Source organism: Cydia strobilella, chromosome 16 (assembly GCF_947568885.1).
Source record: "Cydia strobilella chromosome 16, ilCydStro3.1, whole genome shotgun sequence".
NCBI classification, from domain to species: Eukaryota; Metazoa; Arthropoda; class Insecta; order Lepidoptera; family Tortricidae; genus Cydia; species Cydia strobilella.
The window spans coordinates 16,260,937-16,280,865 of NC_086056.1; the positions used below are offsets into that span (position 1 = coordinate 16,260,937).

The 19,929-nt window shown below is 40.4% G+C and overlaps 1 protein-coding gene across 1 annotated transcript in view; it reads right to left on the minus strand.

The window, feature by feature from the left end:
• Positions 1-19,929, minus strand: part of LOC134748218 (myoneurin-like) — a 30,287-nt gene that overhangs the window by 5,072 nt on the left and 5,286 nt on the right. The gene's annotated exons all lie outside the window — the stretch shown is intronic.

A 19,929-nucleotide genomic window follows, 5' to 3' on the forward strand; every position in this document is an offset into this window, starting at 1 on the left:
CTGATGGTAAGCAGTTACCGTAGCCTATGGACGCCTGCAACACCAGAGATATTACATGCGCGTTGCCGACCCTTTAAAAACCTGTACACTCCTTTTTTGAAGAACCCCATACTGTAGCCCCTCGGGAAAACCTCGGCAGGGAGCTCATTCCAAAATTTCCTTTAATTTTATGCACTCAGTAAGCGAAACACGCATGCCAATTGCCAGTGTTTTTTAAAACTTACTTATTTAAAACGCCGCTTTTTCTTACTACAATCTCATTTGTTAGGCGAGGTTTAGACTAGCAAGAACTTGCATGCAATTTAGAAGAAAGAAAGAAGAAAGAAAATACATTTATTTGACGCCACAACATAGTACATAAAAAAGAAAAGCATGCAGACAAAAAAAAAACATTTGGACGCCAAAAAGGATCCCCACTCAGCATAGTGCCGCGGCAAACCGTGGCGCTGGTTTTCTGTGGGGACCTGGCTTAATCTAAAAATAATGGCGACACGTACGCCAACGACACACAAATAAAAAAAAATTACATTGACATAAAAATACAAACATTATTAAACAGAAAATTAAGACAAACAAAATATTAATAACCGCCTCTTTTAAATATATTTATAACGAAAGTTACAGAAAAAACCAACACCAGAACGAACTAAACTTAAGACTAAAACTAAAACAAATCATCAAATTGCCGCGGAAATGTAAAAGTGTGTGTGATAAGTGTGCGAGTGAGTGACTGATATGTTACTGTGATGTCTGTAATTGAATTTGTAACAAGTGTGCACGACATTTCGATTTGAAGCCACTTAACGACTTCAGCGAACGGATTTTTTTACGTTACATTGCCGACTACTAAGGTAAACTACATTCAAAAGTTTGATCAGATACCGCAATGTAACGTAAATTGCATGCAAGTTCTTGCTAGTCTAAACCTCGCTTTATCAGCATAAATAGAATGAATATAGAAAGTATGAAGGTCAGTTTTAGTTTACTTTCAAGTAATTTATTGATGAAAAGTAAGTTGTAATTAGTTTACTTTTGTTCGTAGGTGAGTACTACAGTTGTATCCAGAAATTCCAGAATTAGAGGAAAATGACGGCAGTATTTAAGTAAAAATATAAATAAGAAGCCTTGACTTGAATTTAAATAGAAAATTTGAGGTTTTGGTGGGGGAAATTCAAGTGAAAACATGAACTTTTGTGGGATGACATCTTATACTATTTGGAAGCTGTCAACTGTCAAATAAGCACTACGTCCCACACCCACTAGGGTGGCGCCAGTCACGCAGCGAATACAATAACTCATAAAAGTGAGAACTGGACCATAACGCGGTAATTTCATAAAATTTACGTCCGCAAACGTCAGTTTATCTTACTCTGGATATCGTTTTGTACCTACATGTGATATGGCATATGTAGCGGAGTTTTACTCCAAGGGGGATGTAATGATAACCTCGCTACATGGATCTCTACGAATACAAAGCACAGTATAAAATAGCTATTGCACTGACCAGGAATCAACACTCGATGGGCGCACAATTCCATCTACTCTCAATCTCATATCTCTTATTCTCTTGTTATGAATGTAACCTCAACACTCTCAGGGAGATTAGAAGGGCCCCAAGTCCCGTGGCTTGTATCAGTGGATGCACGGCACAACTGAATCTCGACAAGAGAACTCATCGTGCATCCCGCATCTCATAGGTATTACTCTTCTCAACCTCATGCGATGAGTACTGAGGTGGGAACCATGTGGTCCCCGACGAGCCTCCACAACCCCTACAGCTCATCCATCAGCCTCCATAAGAAACCTCCAGTAACTCAAACCGATAACCTCCAGCCACCTCACTTGTTACATTCAAACTCGAGCTACACACAAAGAATAACAATTCTTTAACTCAGCTCTATCTCAAGCATATCTCAAGTCTCTCTCGTTAATTCAAGGTCACTGCAATATCTATATATCACAAAATATAGATATGTTTCTCTTACCAAGAGCCTCCTGTACCTGAATGCACTCGCGACACCACGTGTTACGTACCAGCATTCAGACGACCTTTCTCAACTTGTCTCCACTCGCTCCCGCCATCTTGCTCTGCTCGTCACCTATAACACTGGCCGACCTCGATCGCCAGTGTTACCAGTGAAAAGTACGCTAAGAGTGACAGATAGGATACATACCACAATAACAGACTTCGCGATCTCCGCGACACTCCCGAGAACGAAAAAATTACATAAGTAGCGTCATTAGCTGACGCGTCCATTCGGCTATTCGTTCTCTAGCCCAAATGGCAGCGTTCCGCCTTACTCTTGTCGCGTCCTCTGGCCGTTCTTCCATAACTCTTGGCTCTCTCACTTCTGCCTCGTATGTATCAGCAGCGGGAGCTTGCTCAGTTTGCGTAGGACTACTTTCAGAATCTAACACAGAAACTTCTTTCTCGGTTACCGATTCAGTAGGGATTGTTAGCTCATCAATTTCCATCTCGGGCTCGGGTGACACTATCGTTTCTGATACTCTTATGGGTTCCATAGTTTCAACCATCTCCATGTGCTCATTTGGTGTCTCTGCCATCTCGTTTTCTTGTAATGGTAGTTGTGCATAATCTATTGGGCCGTATGTCTCAGACTCTAACGGATACAGATGGGCTATGGATCTCGTAAACTCTGTATTCCCAACTACCACTTTGGCTGCTCGGCATTCACCATCACGGCTTCGGATTAAATTTGAGATTTTACCAACCTTCCAATTGATTCTATTTTTGGAATCGTTCTTAATTTGTACAATGTCACCGACTTCAGGCGACTTCTTTGAAATCACTCGCTGTTGTTTATGAGAATGGCTGAATCTTTCCCGCAGACTCGGTAGGTACTGATTGGTGAACATCTCTTTATACTCGTTAAGAATCCTCTGACCTCTCTTCCAGCCTTCAACCAAGTCGACTTTGGTATTGGTGCCTTGTGAGGTTCCCTCACCAAGTTCTGGGTTTATTTCTAGACACTGACCTAGAGACAGAAAATCAGCTGGTCGTAGCACTCCCTCTGGGTCAGAACCCACTACAGTCAAAGGTCTTGTGTTCAATACAGCCTCAATCTCCTTTACTACTGTATGCATTTGACCGTCTGTTAATAAATGCTTATCAAGTGTGCGCTTTAAACAATGCTTTACCAGTGCAACTAATCTTTCGTAAAAGCCGCCTTGCCAGGGTGCAAGCTGCGTGATGAATTTCCACTTGATATGTTTCTCCTGGCAGTATGAATGGATTAGTACTTCACTTGTTAGCTTGAACTGTAGTGCATTGTCAGATATCAATACTTTAGGTGATCCTCTAGCCGCTACGAACCGGCGTATCGCTAGCAAGCACTCCTCAGCCGTCAAAGCCTTGACCAACTCCAAATGTACAGCACGAACTGCTAGACATGTCATAAGACAAATCCATCGTTTTTCTCTGCCAGTATTTGTTTCCACTAATACTGGACCCAGGTAGTCTAATCCAGTAAAGGTAAATGGAGAGCTATAATTAACCCTTTCACTGGGTAGTGCAGGTGGTGGTGGCAGTTTGTAAAAACCTCCAGAATACTTCTCACACTGCGAACATCTCTTCAGAGCTTTCTGTACTTGGGCTCGCCCATGAGGGATCCAATACTTTTCGCGTAATATACTTAGCGTGTGTGGGACCCCAACATGGTAGTTGTCTCTATGCGTCTTAAGTATTATCTGGGTTGTGAAGGGTGATTTCTTCGGAATCAGAATGGGATATCTCTTATCATAGGATAAATTAGCATTTGCGAATCTTCCTTTACATCTTAAGATCCCATCTTCGTCTACAAAGATACCTAAGTTCCGTGACAAACTAGTCACCTTTCCTGAAACTTCTTCTGCAAAGAATTTTTCTTGCAACTTCTTTATCTCAGTCACTGTCTCTTCACACTTTTCTTCATCTGAGGGGTTTTGCATAGAATCCAAACTTTCATGAAGTGTAGTGGCAGCAGGAATAGCCTCCATTTCAGAAAGGTTAAGATCATTATCTTGGTCTTCATAGCCTTTAATTGTCATCTCTGGACCATCCACCGTGTCCAGAGCCCTCCCGGCCAAGCACATTTCTTCCTTCCTCTGCTCCTTAGGCCAATCACTTTGCTCTTTTTGAAGAAAATCTGGACCATGGAGCCATAGATCCTGTTTATGATGCCACAATTCTGGTCTGGTAGCTATGTCTGCAGGGTTTTCTTTTGAGTTGACATAGCGCAGCTCTGCACCCAAGATGTCCTTAATTTGCTTGATCTCATTGACTCGTCTCGATACAAATGGTGGAAGTAGTCTACTCGATTTGATCCAAGCTATGACAACTTGACTGTCCGTCCACAAATATATCTTGCATATATTTAGATCTATGTGGCTTTTAACATACCTCAGAAGTCTACTTCCTATCAGATACCCTAGCAATTCAAGTCTAGGAATTTTGAGATCACTTTTGTCTTCTGCTGGGGTTACTCTACATTTTGACATGAGAAAAGAAGTTGATACTTGCTTTTCAGTTATGACTCGCAGATAAACGACTGCTGCATATGCATTCATAGATGCGTCAGTGAAGCAATGTAGTTCATACTTCGTGCATTCTGACTTTGATCCACTTGCGACATGTCTTGGCAGTTCTACGTTCTTAACAGCTTTTAAATTCTCAATTATGCTCCTCCATGATGTCGACAAGTCTTCAGGCAGAATCTCATCCCATTTAAACTTTCTAGTGCAAATCTCCTGGAACAAGAGTTTTCCTGGTAGCATGAGCGGTGATACAAAGCCGCATGGATCATACAGACTTGCCAGCACTCTCAAGACTCCTTTCTTTGTAATGCCTCTGTCTGTGATCTCGCTCTCAAAGGTTTCGTTATTCATTTTGAGCCGTAGAGTATCATTTTCCAAATTCCATACCAAACCGAGGATCTTCATTTCACTTTCCTGTTTAGCTCTCTTTTGTTTGGGAATCTTGTCTACAAAATCTTTGTCATTAGACATCCAGTCTCGTATGTTCATTCCTAATTCTTTAAATGAGTTTGTTGTTTGAGCATACAAATTGAGAGCCTCTTCTCTTGATTGAACTGACGTCACTAAATTGTCTACATAACATTTATCTGCTATCACTGGAAGAAGACTTTTGTTAGTCCTTGAAATGTGATATCGAATTGTTGCCGCTAAGAGAAAAGGGCTTGATATTACTCCAAAAGGCACTCTGCAGAACCTATATTGCATGATATTGTCTTCAGTCAGTTCCTTATTCAAATCTTTGACCCAGAGAAACCTGGTTACATCCTTGTCCTCTTCTTGTAGACCAACTTGAAGAAAAGCCTTTTCAACATCGGCGGTGATAGCAATTTTCCCAATTCTAAATTTCAGTATCAATCCTGTAAGGTCTTCCAGCATGTTCGGACCTCTGTATAAGCACTCATTCAAGCTTTTCTCGTTTTTTAGCTTAGCTGAAGCATCGTAGACCAGCCGACCCCTTTTACCCTTCTGTTGAACCATATGAAAGGGCAGATAGTGAACTGGATGGTCACCAGGAATGGTAGGATCCACGACTTCTATTATGTTAGCTTCAAGCTGTTCCTTTAAAATTTTCTCATACTCCGTCATGACTTCTTTATTTGATCTTCGTAATACACCCTTTAATCTTCCAAAGGCAAGTCCAAAATTAGTAGGCAATTTTGGAGGATACTCTATCCACGGCCACTTGACCTGGTACCTTCCTTCACTGTATTTGACAGTCTCGTTAAAATGCTGAACGGCTTCTTCCTCACATGTAGTTTTTGGAGAATCACATATCCCGATGCTCTCAAGTGACCATAAAAATTTGACATCTATGGTACGCAGAGGAAGATCTGGTTCTGTAAAATAGTCTTGATTAATTTCATGGCACTGGCAATATGTGGCCACTGATAGAGTGTCCCCTTCCTTGTTGTCAGTAGCACTTCCTGCGAGGAACCAACCAAAATCAGAATCAACTAGGAAAGTATCATTTCCCAAATCAACACTCTTCCTGATAAATGAGAAGTATAAATCATTTCCAATCAACAAATCGATGCCTGCGCCAGTAGAAGCATCGTCCGCCAAGATGTCTATCATTGGTGACTCTACCTTAGCCATGGGTACCTCTGCGGTGATGTATGGAACTATATTCACTCTAATCAGTCTTTCAACATTACGTTTACTCACTACAGTTATTGTTGCATATGGGCAAAACATTTCTCTAGGCTTTTCTGATCCAAATGTATAAATCATCAAACAATCTTCTCCATCAGGTTTAATTCGTAATAATTTTGCTATTCTGTTTGTAATATAAGTTCGTTGACTTCCAGAATCAAGTAAAAGTCTAACGCTCAGACTTCTCCCCTCCGCTGTCCTTACTTGGGTTACTGCCGTCTGTAAGAAATTAGATGGCTTATTTAACTGTACATTGACTGAAGTCATGTTTGAAAGAACCATATCACTATCCTTACCCTTCTGCACCTTCTGTCGGCAAAGTGCTCTATTATGCATTCTAGAGCAATGTACACATTTCCTCCTTCTTGTGCACTTAGAGGCACGGTGTCCTATTTGGAAGCACACATAACACCTATCTTTCAGCTTGCCAATCCTCTCCTCATATGTGTTAAATTTGGTACAATCCTCGCTGTAATGTTCTTCATTGCAAAATATGCACATTCTCTTAGGGCGTTTCCTATTAGGTTGAGCTGAAATTGCCTCTCTCTTTTGTTGCCATTTCCTTTTCCTTACAGCTCCAATTTGCAGTGTTGCTGTTGAAGCAGGTGTACTCATCTCCGTTGTGTCACTGGATTTTACCGGAATCACAGAACTCTCCATGTTTGTAACAACTGAACTCTCCATGGCTGTTATTACGGCATCCAAAGCCTTTCGGACTGCATCAAAGGAATCATCGGTTGACATAAGCCACACTTGGTATACCACTCTTGATGGAAATTTATTAAGTACAATAACTCTAAGGTAACTAGCATCAACTTTCTCCCCTAGAGCTTCTAATACCCTCAGGTGCTTCTCTATAATGTTCAGAGTGCGCCTACAATCTTCAGGTGAATCCTTCGCTACAGGCAGATTTTGCAAAGCATCATTGTGAGCATCGATGACCTTCGTAGGTTTACCAAAGCGGCTATTGAGAATGTCTACCGCAATCGGATAGTTGAAGTTAGTAGTTTCCAGACCCTCAACTGCTTGAAGGGCTGGTCCCTCCAATGACGCTAGCAAGTATGAAAGCTTCTCAACGTTGGCAATGTCCTTACTATCAACATTAGCCGCGAATTTATCCCAAAAACTGTTCCATTTTAGGATGTCACCATTATATTTCCCTAACTCTAATTTAGGTAGACGCGTTCTATGATTGTTTTCTCCCTCATGGCAGTATAGTTTTATCGCAATTTCTAATTCGGTAAGCGTGTCCTCCGCTTTTACTTGCATATCTCGACATTCATTGCAGAAATCTTCTTTGATGTCCGTCGCGCCAGACAAATATCTATTTAAATCTGTTGTGAGCGATAACAATCTACTATTAACATTAATTTTCACAGCAATTATCCTGTCCCTTGCTACGCCAGTCTCAATACTGTTAAGGGCCTCTGTGGCTCCCTTTAATGCTTCTGTTAGCCTTTCTAGGCGCAATTGTAACGTGGAAAGCAGAAAGTCCATTTTGTACGCAATGCAAGTGTTAGATATTTCCTGAGACTGTTCCTATTAGTGATATAAACTGGTTTAGTTGTAGGCTTGACAGCCTACACCGAGCCTAAAGTAGTAAAGTGAGATAGACATATATAGCTCTCTGACGTTGAGAGTACCTAAAGAGTTTATTTGAGTTTATGGTATTATTGTCATTTAATGTTTTATAAAACATTATCAACATTGTTATAAATATTGTTAATATTTAATAGTAGATTAATACCAGTAAATGTCTAGTATTATATTTTAGCATACCTAAAACTGTTGATTAAAACAAAACGCCATTGATATGAGGAATAACAAAACGCAAGTGTCAAGATTGACTGATTGCTAATATAATATAAATAAAAACATTTAGAACGCTTTGTAAAAATAACATTAAACTACATATTATTCAGCAGATAAATATAGTTTTAATTGATGAAACCACCTGCTGTTATTATCAGAAGTGGCATAAATCATTTACGTCCACAAGATATTCCGATTTGCGAAAATGCTGTAGTTTACCCGTTCATCCAAATGGACGCCAGCAGTAAGGAATCTATTCTTGGCACTTAACGTTTCGTCAAGAGAGAGAACCTAAGAACTGTTCTGCAGCGGGACAGTGGCAGACGAGCCGATATTCCTTCCTAGCAGCAGCCGGAGAACGGCATATGTCCAGATATGTGCAAAATGGAGTTTGGCACACGAAGGGTTATGAAGGTGTACATAACCTTGGTTAATGGCGTCACGCCACTCTTGCTAAATACGAAACGTTAATTGGAATACGACTTATGGTAAGCTAGGTATATGTTGGAATGATGTCCAAGCCATGTAAGTTACAATTTGATGTTTTCTGTAAGTAGTTCAAGAACCAAGTGCCATAGTGTCAAATCTTGAATATTATTGCACAATCAAGGAAAACCTGTGAAAGGTTGTGTTGTAGGTTAATATTTCACACATGCAAACACTTTACACCCTAAAATCTTAGTTTTAATGGCATATACGAGAATATTCATGTTGATAACAATGGACATATATTCATCTTACAACATGCAAAGAAAGGCAATTGCAATTAACTAATCAAAAAAAAAAAAACCATAATGATTATGACTGCCAGCTAAACTAGAAATAATATTTATCCTGGAATCTAATTTTATAAAAATCACACATCGGTGACAAGTATATAGATATACTGTGTCGAGATGTTATATGGTACATCTATATATTAGATGTTATATGTTTATTATATGGTAGTTTGTCTTCTGATTTATTGTTGAGTTTATGTTAAACACTAAAGGCTATGGTTGTTATTGGTAAGTTCTAGTATGAACAATAAAAAGAATTATTATTATTATTATTTCATTTTAGACAGGCAGCTGATGCTGGTACGTCTAAATCATAGTTCACTTAGCACAGTTAGCATAGTTTGTCTAGTTTTTTTTTAAAATTGATTAACACTTGCAGAGTTCACAACTTCTGAGGGTAATTTGTTCCAAGCCTTTACTACTCGGTTTGCAATAAAGTGTTTGCCGATATTTGTTTTGTGCTTTGTTGTTATTAGTTTAAGGTTGTGTCCTCTTGTGCGCGTGTTCGAGTTCCTAGCGAACAGATCGCTTAGTTCTGGATTTGATTAAGTATTTTACATGTTATCAATATAAAAGTTTGATTATTAAAAGTGAGAGATTTTTTCTTGTTAATAATATTTTAAGCATTCTAAGATGAAAAGTAATATACTTTGAGAGTATGTGGTGTGTGATTATGATTACACTTTGAATATTATTGTCGTGAATGAAATCACCTGTGCTAATTATGTATGTTTATGCAATTGATGTCATGGTATTTTTATAAGGCTATGTTAAAAATATCCCTTTGAGAATATTGTGTGAAGTGTACCATGACCACATTATGGGGAAAGATGGTAATAATTGTCATTTCAGATAAAGTTGTTGATTCATTTATATTTTCACAGAATAAATGTGTTTTCTGCTGGAGGTACCATATTGTTTAACAGATCATGCTTTATGTCTGCATACCCACACAGGCCATGCATAATGATTACACACGAATGAGTAAGTAATACTGCCCTGTGTGAAAGGTTTTGATTGACAAATACAATATTGAACAAGGTAAGACCAAATTATACAAGTTTTTACTGTTATGTGAGCGACGTTCACATAATTTGTAAGTAATAGCATGGTAAAAACAATAAATAAAATATTGACAAGTGAGTATTAGGTACTGATCAGATAAAATTGAATTACACAAATGTTTAGCCATTTGTGACGTATGTTCCCGAGGGATTGAAATTGTACACATGATATGATTAATATTTGTTATATTTGTTAACATGTTGCAAATAAACCATGGTTGCAATAAAGAATTATGAATTATGAATAAAATAGCCAGCATAGACACTAAAGGCATTTGATGTCCAAATGGAAAGGTTGAAGTGACATGTGTCATGAACAAGGACAATAGATATGGTTTTGAATTATGATACTTGTATATGTGCTAATTTTAATTATTTACTATTCATGATCATATTTTGTTGCCGAATGAAAATTGTGTCCATCTAAATAGGACTATCAATGAAGTCTTGGTTAGTCATGGAAAACTTAGTCAATACTACTTTTATAATACAAGAATGATTAGAATAATAACTGAATGCCTTGTTAAAGGATAATAATATTTCTGAATGAGTTTGTTCCTAAGTTAAGCTTCATATTACAAAGTTAATTCTTACAGTGCAATAATCTTATGAGGCATATTGAAAAAAAAAAGAGAGAAGTAGGTCACATGTTGCTGTTTGTTAAATGTTGCATGTTGTGTGTTGTTAGAAATGCTCAAATGTCTTCACAAATGGCTACTGCAGCTGGGATGGGAGTCCTCACCGAGCTGGATGGTGCAGGGAGTTCTTTGCTGTGAAGCAAATCTGCAGTGAGAGATGACTGCAGGTAGTATGTCAAGAGTTACTGAGTTGAATGCTGTATGTACCACTAGGAGAGAAGTTAAGTATTCTCAACACAAGATCTTTGTTTCAACAAATTGAAGTATTTGATTTTTTTTATAGAAGCAAATCTTATACTATTACATTCCATTTTTGGCATATCATAGAATGATGGCGGTAATTTATAATGGCACTACATATGTGTTATGAAAGATAAAATATAATAAATTATTGATGTATTGACATAAAGGTAATAAACTTGTGGTTATGGGAAGAATTAACATAGAAAGATGGCTTACCATAAATGGAATAGAATAGAATAAAAACACTGACAAACTGTGTACAGAAGATGACACAGGACAGCCGTAGAATTTCCCCAGTAGATAATTCCATAGGTAAGCAACCAATAGATGTTCCCATGCATTTCTAGTGATTTCTTCTGAGCATGATTCAGATAGTATAGATAAAAGTGTAGCATTGACTAGATATGCTTTTATTAATTTTATCTGTATGGGATTTCCAGTTAGATGTGGGATAAATTTTACTCCCAAAAATTTAATGCTGTCCAGTTTCAATGGCAACCCTTGCTTCACTAATATTTAAAGTCATCGGGATTGAATTGAAACTTCTGAAATATATAACATATGTTTTGGTTAAATTTAGGTTTAGTTTTCCTAGCCATTCGATTTATTTATTTTTATTAATGTACAATTTATGTTGTTCTCCAAATTTGAGACATTTGACTTTGCATTGAAGAGAAAAATCGTTACGTTATCGGCAAATAGTACACAGAATTTGTAGACAACCTTCGGGCTTCGGAAGTTCATTCACGTAAACCAAGAACAAAAGAAGTCTTTGAACGCTACCCTGGGGCACGCCTGTAGTTGCTGTCTCATGTTCCGATTGATATTTTTCATTTGTTTTGGAATTATTACAATATTTTTAAATAACTGTACATTGTTATTTATTAGAAAGATAGTTTTCAATCAGATTTAAAGCATGACCTTTTACGCCTGTGTTTTGTAATGGCCGTAGTAAAACCTTGTGAATGAGACAGTTGAAAGCCTTGGACATATCGATAATTAAGGCTACACACAATAATTATTTGTCATTTATTCTATCCCATATGTCTTTGAAAATAATAGCTCATACAGCAGTATTGACATTATTTAATTCTCATAAAACCAATTTTGAATATGAGAATCTCGATAGATATATACATATGTGACTTGTTATATAAGTGTGTATTTTAATATATGTTGATGTTGTTGGTATATTTGATCATCATCATCAGTTTTACCAGATGACGTCCCACTGCTCGGCACAAGCCTCCCCCGCTAGATCATATTCAATTCATTGTGATCAAACTTTTTGATAAATTATTAGAAAATATTTAGTAAGCAAAGATAGTTCCACCGTAATTTTAAATGTCGAATCGAAAAATGCTATGTTATGACGAACACAATTATTGCCCTGACTTATGTTTACAGAATGTACTGGCAAAGATCTGCGCGAGTCTGCACATCTGAGCAGCGCGCGCAGCGGTGCGAGTCACTGCCCCTGCGTGGTGGTGCAGTCCTGCACACCTAAGCGTTGGTGTGAGTTTGGCAGGACTAAGCGGCGCACAGTCATCGGGGACATTGTACTTGCTGAGCACCAATCAGCTACGTCACAACACAAGTCCCCTGATGTGACTTGGGAAGACGTACGAGGCGCAGAAGTTATGTGTTATGCAAGCAAGAAAACATGCCAACTTTCAGGGCTAACCTAACTGATAACCGATTATGAATGAAGGGCTTGCTCGAATGAAGCCCGATGTTCGATGTCACCTATTTGGTGATAAAACAAGGGAAATGCAAAAGTGTCTAGGTTATTGATTGTATACAGTCATGCATACCTAAAGTACAAGATTATGATGAATGATATATGAATGATTCAGGTTCAACAGATTAATTTAAATATTTTTGACTTCTAGATGGTATATTATTATAATATGTTGAATTATCTCAAACAAAGTAACAGATAGCGAGAACAGTGGTTGCCTGTTGTTATCTAGTCTTCGGCTTATATTTCACTTCTTTTCAACTTTATGGTGCACAATAAATAATATTTACTTACTTACTTACAGTTAGTAAAATATAACTATTCTTTTGAACAAGATGTTGTTCCACCGATTAACTTATGTAATTAGTAAAAAAAAAAAAAAAAAATTGAGGTCAATGAAAATGATTGTTGTGTGTCATGTTTATTTTTGTTAAAAGAAAGTATTGCCAATTTTGCTGTTATTTGTTGATAAATATGTTTGACTGAGTTTTGAGTGATGAGGTTCGCATGGCTGCACTGGTGACTGGTGTGGTACGGAGTGAAATGTCACATTAGGTGAATATTTGCAACAGTAGAGGTTGAAATGTCACATAATTTGTACATCACATCTTTGTCTTCTTTGTCACATCTTTTGTAATGCACATGACATGTAATGTTGAATAAATATAAATATAAAATATAATGTAACTGAGGTTGATGAAACAAAATTCTTGATGACACATTAGAGACTAATGTGTGTTAAGTAAAATGTTACAAAATGCTAGTTCGGAAACAGATAGTGAGAATAAGAAGTAATTATTGTGACTAAATTAATTTACATATTGTCTGAGATCAGCCTTAGTTGCTAGAGTTAATTCAATTGAAACATGGCAAATTATTGGTATATATTATCAAATTTTATACTTAGATATACTATATCTTTTAATTGTAAAAGGTAATATTATTAGTATAAAAAAAAGTGTGATGACTGTGACAATTGTGTGTTACTTATAACATTCTGGTGAAGTCCACGGTGCAGTTAAGGCTGTAAGCGTTGGGTGGCCAGATCAATTGTGAACTGGTGAAGTCCACGGTGCAGCTGGAGCTGGAAGTCGTTGGGTGATCAGATGTTATTGCAAAGTTTTGTTAATGCTGAAAGTTAATAAGTGGCTAACGGTTTCCGGTGAAGTCCACGGTGCAGTTAAGGCTGTAAGCGTTGGGTGGCCAGATCAATTGTGAACTGGTGAAGTCCACGGTGCAGCTGGAGCTGGAAGTCGTGGGTGACTGGAACCCATTAGTCCGTTCTGGTGAAGTCCTCGGTGCAGTTCCTGCTGTAAGCGTTGGGTGACCAGATCAATTGTGAACTGGTGAAGTCCACGGTGCAGCTGGAGCTGGAAGTCGTTGGGTGATCAGATGTAATTGCAAAAGTTTTGTTAATGCTGAAAGTTAATAAGTGGCTAATGGTTTCCGGTGAAGTCCACGGTGCAGTTAAGGCTGTAAGCGTTGGGTGGCCAGATCAATTGTGAACTGGTGAAGTCCACGGTGCAGCTGGAGCTGGAAGTCGTGGGTGGCTAGAACCCATTAGTCTGTTCTGGTGAAGTCCTCGGTGCAGTTCCTGCTGTAAGCGATGGGTGACCAGATCAATTGTGAACTGGTGAAGTCCGCGGTGCAGCTGGGGCTGGAAGTCGTGGGTGGCTAGAACCATTCGAGAAGCCCATAGTGCGATATTAGTATTATTAACTTTACGCATAGTATGGGAAATATGACTGACTATATTGGGTTGGCATATTTCACATCTTAATGAATGTGAAAATTGTTTCACATTTGTGTAACTAAAATGATTAAGTTTTTTTTTAGTTCATTGTTAGTATTTGTTTAGGGACAAACAAATTTTTATCAGGAAGGCCGACTGTTAGATATTTCCTGAGACTGTTCCTATTAGTGATATAAACTGGTTTAGTTGTAGGCTTGACAGCCTACACCGAGCCTAAAGTAGTAAAGTGAGATAGACATATATAGCTCTCTGACGTTGAGAGTACCTAAAGAGTTTATTTGAGTTTATGGTATTATTGTCATTTAATGTTTTATAAAACATTATCAACATTGTTATAAATATTGTTAATATTTAATAGTAGATTAATACCAGTAAATGTCTAGTATTATATTTTAGCATACCTAAAACTGTTGATTAAAACAAAACGCCATTGATATGAGGAATAACAAAACGCAAGTGTCAAGATTGACTGATTGCTAATATAATATAAATAAAAACATTTAGAACGCTTTGTAAAAATAACATTAAACTACATATTATTCAGCAGATAAATATAGTTTTAATTGATGAAACCACCTGCTGTTATTACAAGCTACCGATATACTTCATATGCTTCTAAATCTTATGTGAATCTTGCATTTTGCTTGATGCTAATGACGACTTATTTAGCAGTCCACTTCAACACTTTTGCACTCTTTAATTAAGTAATTGCACTTCTATTCGATTGTATATTTCTAACACAAAAGTTTTTTCACAACCGGCGAAAGAAAAACGGGTAAGTTTGCAAAAGTAAAACCATAGACTAACTTGAAACTTCTAGAGTTTCTAGACTTCACTTAAATCTCCTCTACACGACGCGACCGATCGATCTGTCATACCAAACACAATAAATATTCCGTAACGTAAATAATGACCGTAGGGAAAATAATACAACAAGTAAATGTTTCAATACTTCTTTTTGTCTTTTACACAATAAAAATAAAGTTGGTGTAATAAAGCTAACGAGGAAACGTGCGCAAGTACATATTTAATAAATAAATTTGCAAATAATTTTGATCGAACGTAAACAGTGGCGTGTTTCTGAACGTGATCAGAGACTAAGTTCAGTGTTGCCAGAGTAAAAAGCGTAATTATAGTTTGTCAAAGGGACTGTCTCACCTCAATCATAGACAGAGAGAACCATACCATCCCCGTCCCACACCAGTACTAGCATCCAAAAGAAAAGGATGAGTACAGCGTCCTGCTCTTATTTACTGCCAATTTGGTTTGACCAACTATAATTAAACACGGTATTACAACAAATAACAAAATCAACGCAAAAAATGCTGATCTATCGAGATGAGAAAAAAACAAGGAATCGTCTGTCGGCCGGTCCACCGTGTAATAAAATTCTACAATCAGTCCGCACTGAGCTCGAGACATACATATTCTCTTCGCGGCTGGGAAATATTACTGTCCATGTGTACGCACCACAATGGGTCAAAACTATCCCATGTGTACGCACCAACATGGGCATACCCAAACCGAAAAAAAAGTCGAGTTGAATAAATAAATAATTCAACATTAAGTACGACAACTCTTATTCTCATTCTAAAGTCCAAACACGTGAACCGTAGCCGATAGATTCTTTTAAGCATCTCCACCAAAACATGTAGCGGAGTTTTACTCCAAGGGGGATGTAATGATAACCTCGCTACATGGATCTCTACGAATACAAAGCACAGTATAAAATAGCTATTGCACTGACCAGGAATCAACACTCGATGGGCGCACAATTCCATCTACTCTCAATCTCATATCTCTTATTCTCTTGTTATGAATGTAACCTCAACACTCTCAGGGAGATTAGAAGGGCCCCAAGTCCCGTGGCTTGTATCAGTGGATGCACGGCACAACTGAATCTCGACAAGAGAACTCATCGTGCATCCCGCATCTCATAGGTATTACTCTTCTCAACCTCATGCGATGAGTACTGAGGTGGGAACCATGTGGTCCCCGACGAGCCTCCACAACCCCTACAGCTCATCCATCAGCCTCCATAAGAAACCTCCAGTAACTCAAACCGATAACCTCCAGCCACCTCACTTGTTACATTCAAACTCGAGCTACACACAAAGAATAACAATTCTTTAACTCAGCTCTATCTCAAGCATATCTCAAGTCTCTCTCGTTAATTCAAGGTCACTGCAATATCTATATATCACAAAATATAGATATGTTTCTCTTACCAAGAGCCTCCTGTACCTGAATGCACTCGCGACACCACGTGTTACGTACCAGCATTCAGACGACCTTTCTCAACTTGTCTCCACTCGCTCCCGCCATCTTGCTCTGCTCGTCACCTATAACACTGGCCGACCTCGATCGCCAGTGTTACCAGTGAAAAGTACGCTAAGAGTGACAGATAGGATACATACCACAATAACAGACTTCGCGATCTCCGCGACAGCATATGATGTGGCAATCATTTCATGAAATGATCCGTTGGTCACATCATGAAAATGTCGAACCTAACCATATCATGAAGTGATCTATTTCTAAGATGGCATTTTACGAAATTTCCAAATTCTATGATCCGGCCACTACATAGTATAGATATCCTTAATATCTAAAGGACAGGGACAGACAAAAGAAAAGTGAGTAGGCAAGAGCAATGATGTGTAATCACTAATCAGTCTTATGATACATATATTAACAGAGCAAGCTAAAGCGAGAACACAATGAACACATAGACCGGACCTGTTCGCGTCAGCTCCTGGGATTCCTCGCATTATCATCAGGGCGTGCGTCACCGCGGCGGGTCCCGGTGCGTGCGCTCGTGGCGCGTCAGCTGCGCGCGCAGTCGGAAGGTCTTGCCGCACCGACACACATGCGCTCGCTCTCCAGTATGCACCGACACATGCGCGGTAAGTTCCGCTTTGCGACGGAATCGCGCGTCGCAATGCAAACAGGCGTGTAGGCGACGTCTGTGGCTCTGTTTGTGCATGCGCAGGGCCGCCGCCGAGCGCGAGGCGGCCCCGCAAGTGTCGCAGACATATTCGCGGGTACTCCCATGCGTGCGCTCGTGGTCTTTGAGATGGTCTCTTCTGGAGAAGGTGGCCGGGCACCGTCGACATGTGTGAGGGCGTGTCCGTGCGTGCGCGGTGCGGACGTGCCTGGCGAGGTTGCCGACGGCGACGCCGAGCCCGCAGACGGCGCAGTGCTGCCGCCGCCGCGCAGTGACCGCCGAGTTTTCTGTTTGATCGTTTTCGACTTTTTGCGGCGCGTCTCTGGAATCGGGAGGTCGGACTTGAGTCTCGTAAACCAATATTTTTTCTTACAATACATTATTATATCAGAAGTTCTAAAACAAATGTATGGTAAGCTGTAGTTCGCATTGGCAAATGGAGTATTGAATTTTTGTTCATGGAAGATTAAATCATTACTGAAAATCAGTGTTATAGCTTTCCCGTACATCAAATATCAGATGTTTTGCTGATTTTAGTTTTCATTTTCTCTCTCCTTCGAAGCAATCTGTACAGTTTCCACTTTTAATTAAGTTGTTAACAGGCTACAATGGCGCCAGGACGAAGTAAGATCGATTCGCCATATCGTCCTGTATCTGCGGCGGCGGTGGTGGTGGTGGTGGTGGTGGTGGCGGTGGTGGCGGTGGTGGCGGGTGCAGGCGCCTCGTGTGGTGGCGCAGCGCGCGACGCGAGCGGAAGGCGGCGTGACACACACCGCACGCGTGTGCGCGCGCCGGCGAGTGCGCCGTGCGATGCGCCGATAAATCCGCTCGCGTTCTAAAAGACCGACCGCAGATTTCACAATTATGTGGGCGCTCCCCGGAGTGCCGCAGCCTGTGTCGAACCAGCCCCGCGCGCAGTCGAAACGCGGCCGGACAGTGCGCGCAGCGGAACGGCAACAGCGCAATGTGAGTTTTCTTGTGCGCGTGCAGGGATCCCGATTGACGAAAACGCTTCCCGCAAAGCGAGCACGAGTACGGCCTTTCCCCCGTGTGCGTCCTCATATGCTGCTTTAGGTTCTGCGAGTTGGCAAACGTCCGATCGCAGTGTCGACACGCGTGCCGGCGACGCCGCTCGTGGGTTTCCGCGAGATGTCTCTGCAAGCCGTTCGGCGCTCGGAACTGCTTCCCGCATATATGGCACACGCACGGGCGCTCGCCTGTGTGTATGCGCGTATGAAACACATAAGTGTGTGGGGAGCTGAGATGTTTCCCGCATATGCGACACGCGTAGTAAGTCTTGCCGTCTATGCGGGTCTGCGCGCTCGCTAATTCGAGTCTCGTAGCTTCATCCATGCGATCCCGTCGCATATTGTTCTTGGACAAGTCGTCGTAATCGTCTGATCCGTTTGCCTCCGCTTCGCTTTCGCTCGACTCTGTAAATTCTGGGTAGCGGGCGTCGTGTTCGTTTAGAAAATGGTTTCTAAAGTTTAGCAGGGCGTTGTAGAAGTGTGTATAGGCGTCAGCTTTCTCGGAAGTTAGGGTGGCGAGCGGGCGATCGTCTTCGTCACTCGAGGTTCGGTCATCACCATCAGCCTCGCCATTGACCCCTGGATCGTGACCGTCTTCAGTAATTCCCGCCCAAGATCTGCAACAAACGCTCTTGTTATTGGAGTGAGGTACTTCTCACCTCAACCGTGCATGCCAGAACACATGCATTGGTGTCTGAATGGTGCCCATTGGCTGTTAATCTACTTTGAAGGTCCTTTCTGTTTATATTCTGCAACAAATCGTCCGAGTTACAAGGATCTTCTCGTATATCCAATACTTTCATTAGTGGGGCTTCTAGGCTGAGACTGTCATCACAGCCTTCATATTTTTCGTCCCATCTTCTTCTTACCTCGAGTTCTAAGCTGGTTCTGTTCTTCTCTCACATCAAGTCACGTTGCGTCAGTAATTGGATCCGGCTCTTCCCTCTTCTTTAATGGACCGCTCTCTTGATGTGTTTTCAGATGTCTTTTTAAATGCCACCTCCTCTTGAAATCCTTCCCACAATGACACGCATATGTCCGCACATTTCTGTGCGCATCCAAATGTTTTAACAACGAGTCGCGACTCCTAAATGCACTTGAGCAGCCCTCGAGTGTACAGACGTGCGGTCTTTCCCCTGTATGTAAGGCGAGGTGGACGGCACGGACGGTGCGATTAGGGAACCGTTCACCACAAATGTCACAAGCGAAGCGGAGTAACCCACTATGAGCTAGCTTCACATGACTGACCAAGGCGCTCTGACTACCATACCGTTTACTGCACAACTCGCATTGGATTTTTTCCGATTTTTCTTTATGCGCTCGCAAATGTACAGCCATGTTGTATTTATTAGAGAACGTCTTGCCACAATCGGGGCATGGAGTTGGGATGTATTTCTGGTCTTTGCTTTTAGGATTGCGGTCTGTTCTTTTTCGAGTGATAGCATCATCGGCGTGGGTGTTTTTGATATGTTCTGTTAGAGTAACGAGAGAGTCGGCTTTTTGGCCACAAGCGCAGCATATTATGCCAGGAGGCGGAGCACGTTCATGCTTGTCAAGGGCATGTTGGATGAATATAGAACGTTCGCTGTAAAGCGCTCCGCAGCACTCCACAGCGCTATCTTCGCTGATTTCTACATGCTCGGCGATATGAAGACCTAAACGCGCTGTTGATGAGAATATACTGTCGCAGAACGGACAGCAGTGAGCAGCTACGGGCTTTGGAGGCTTAAATTTGATT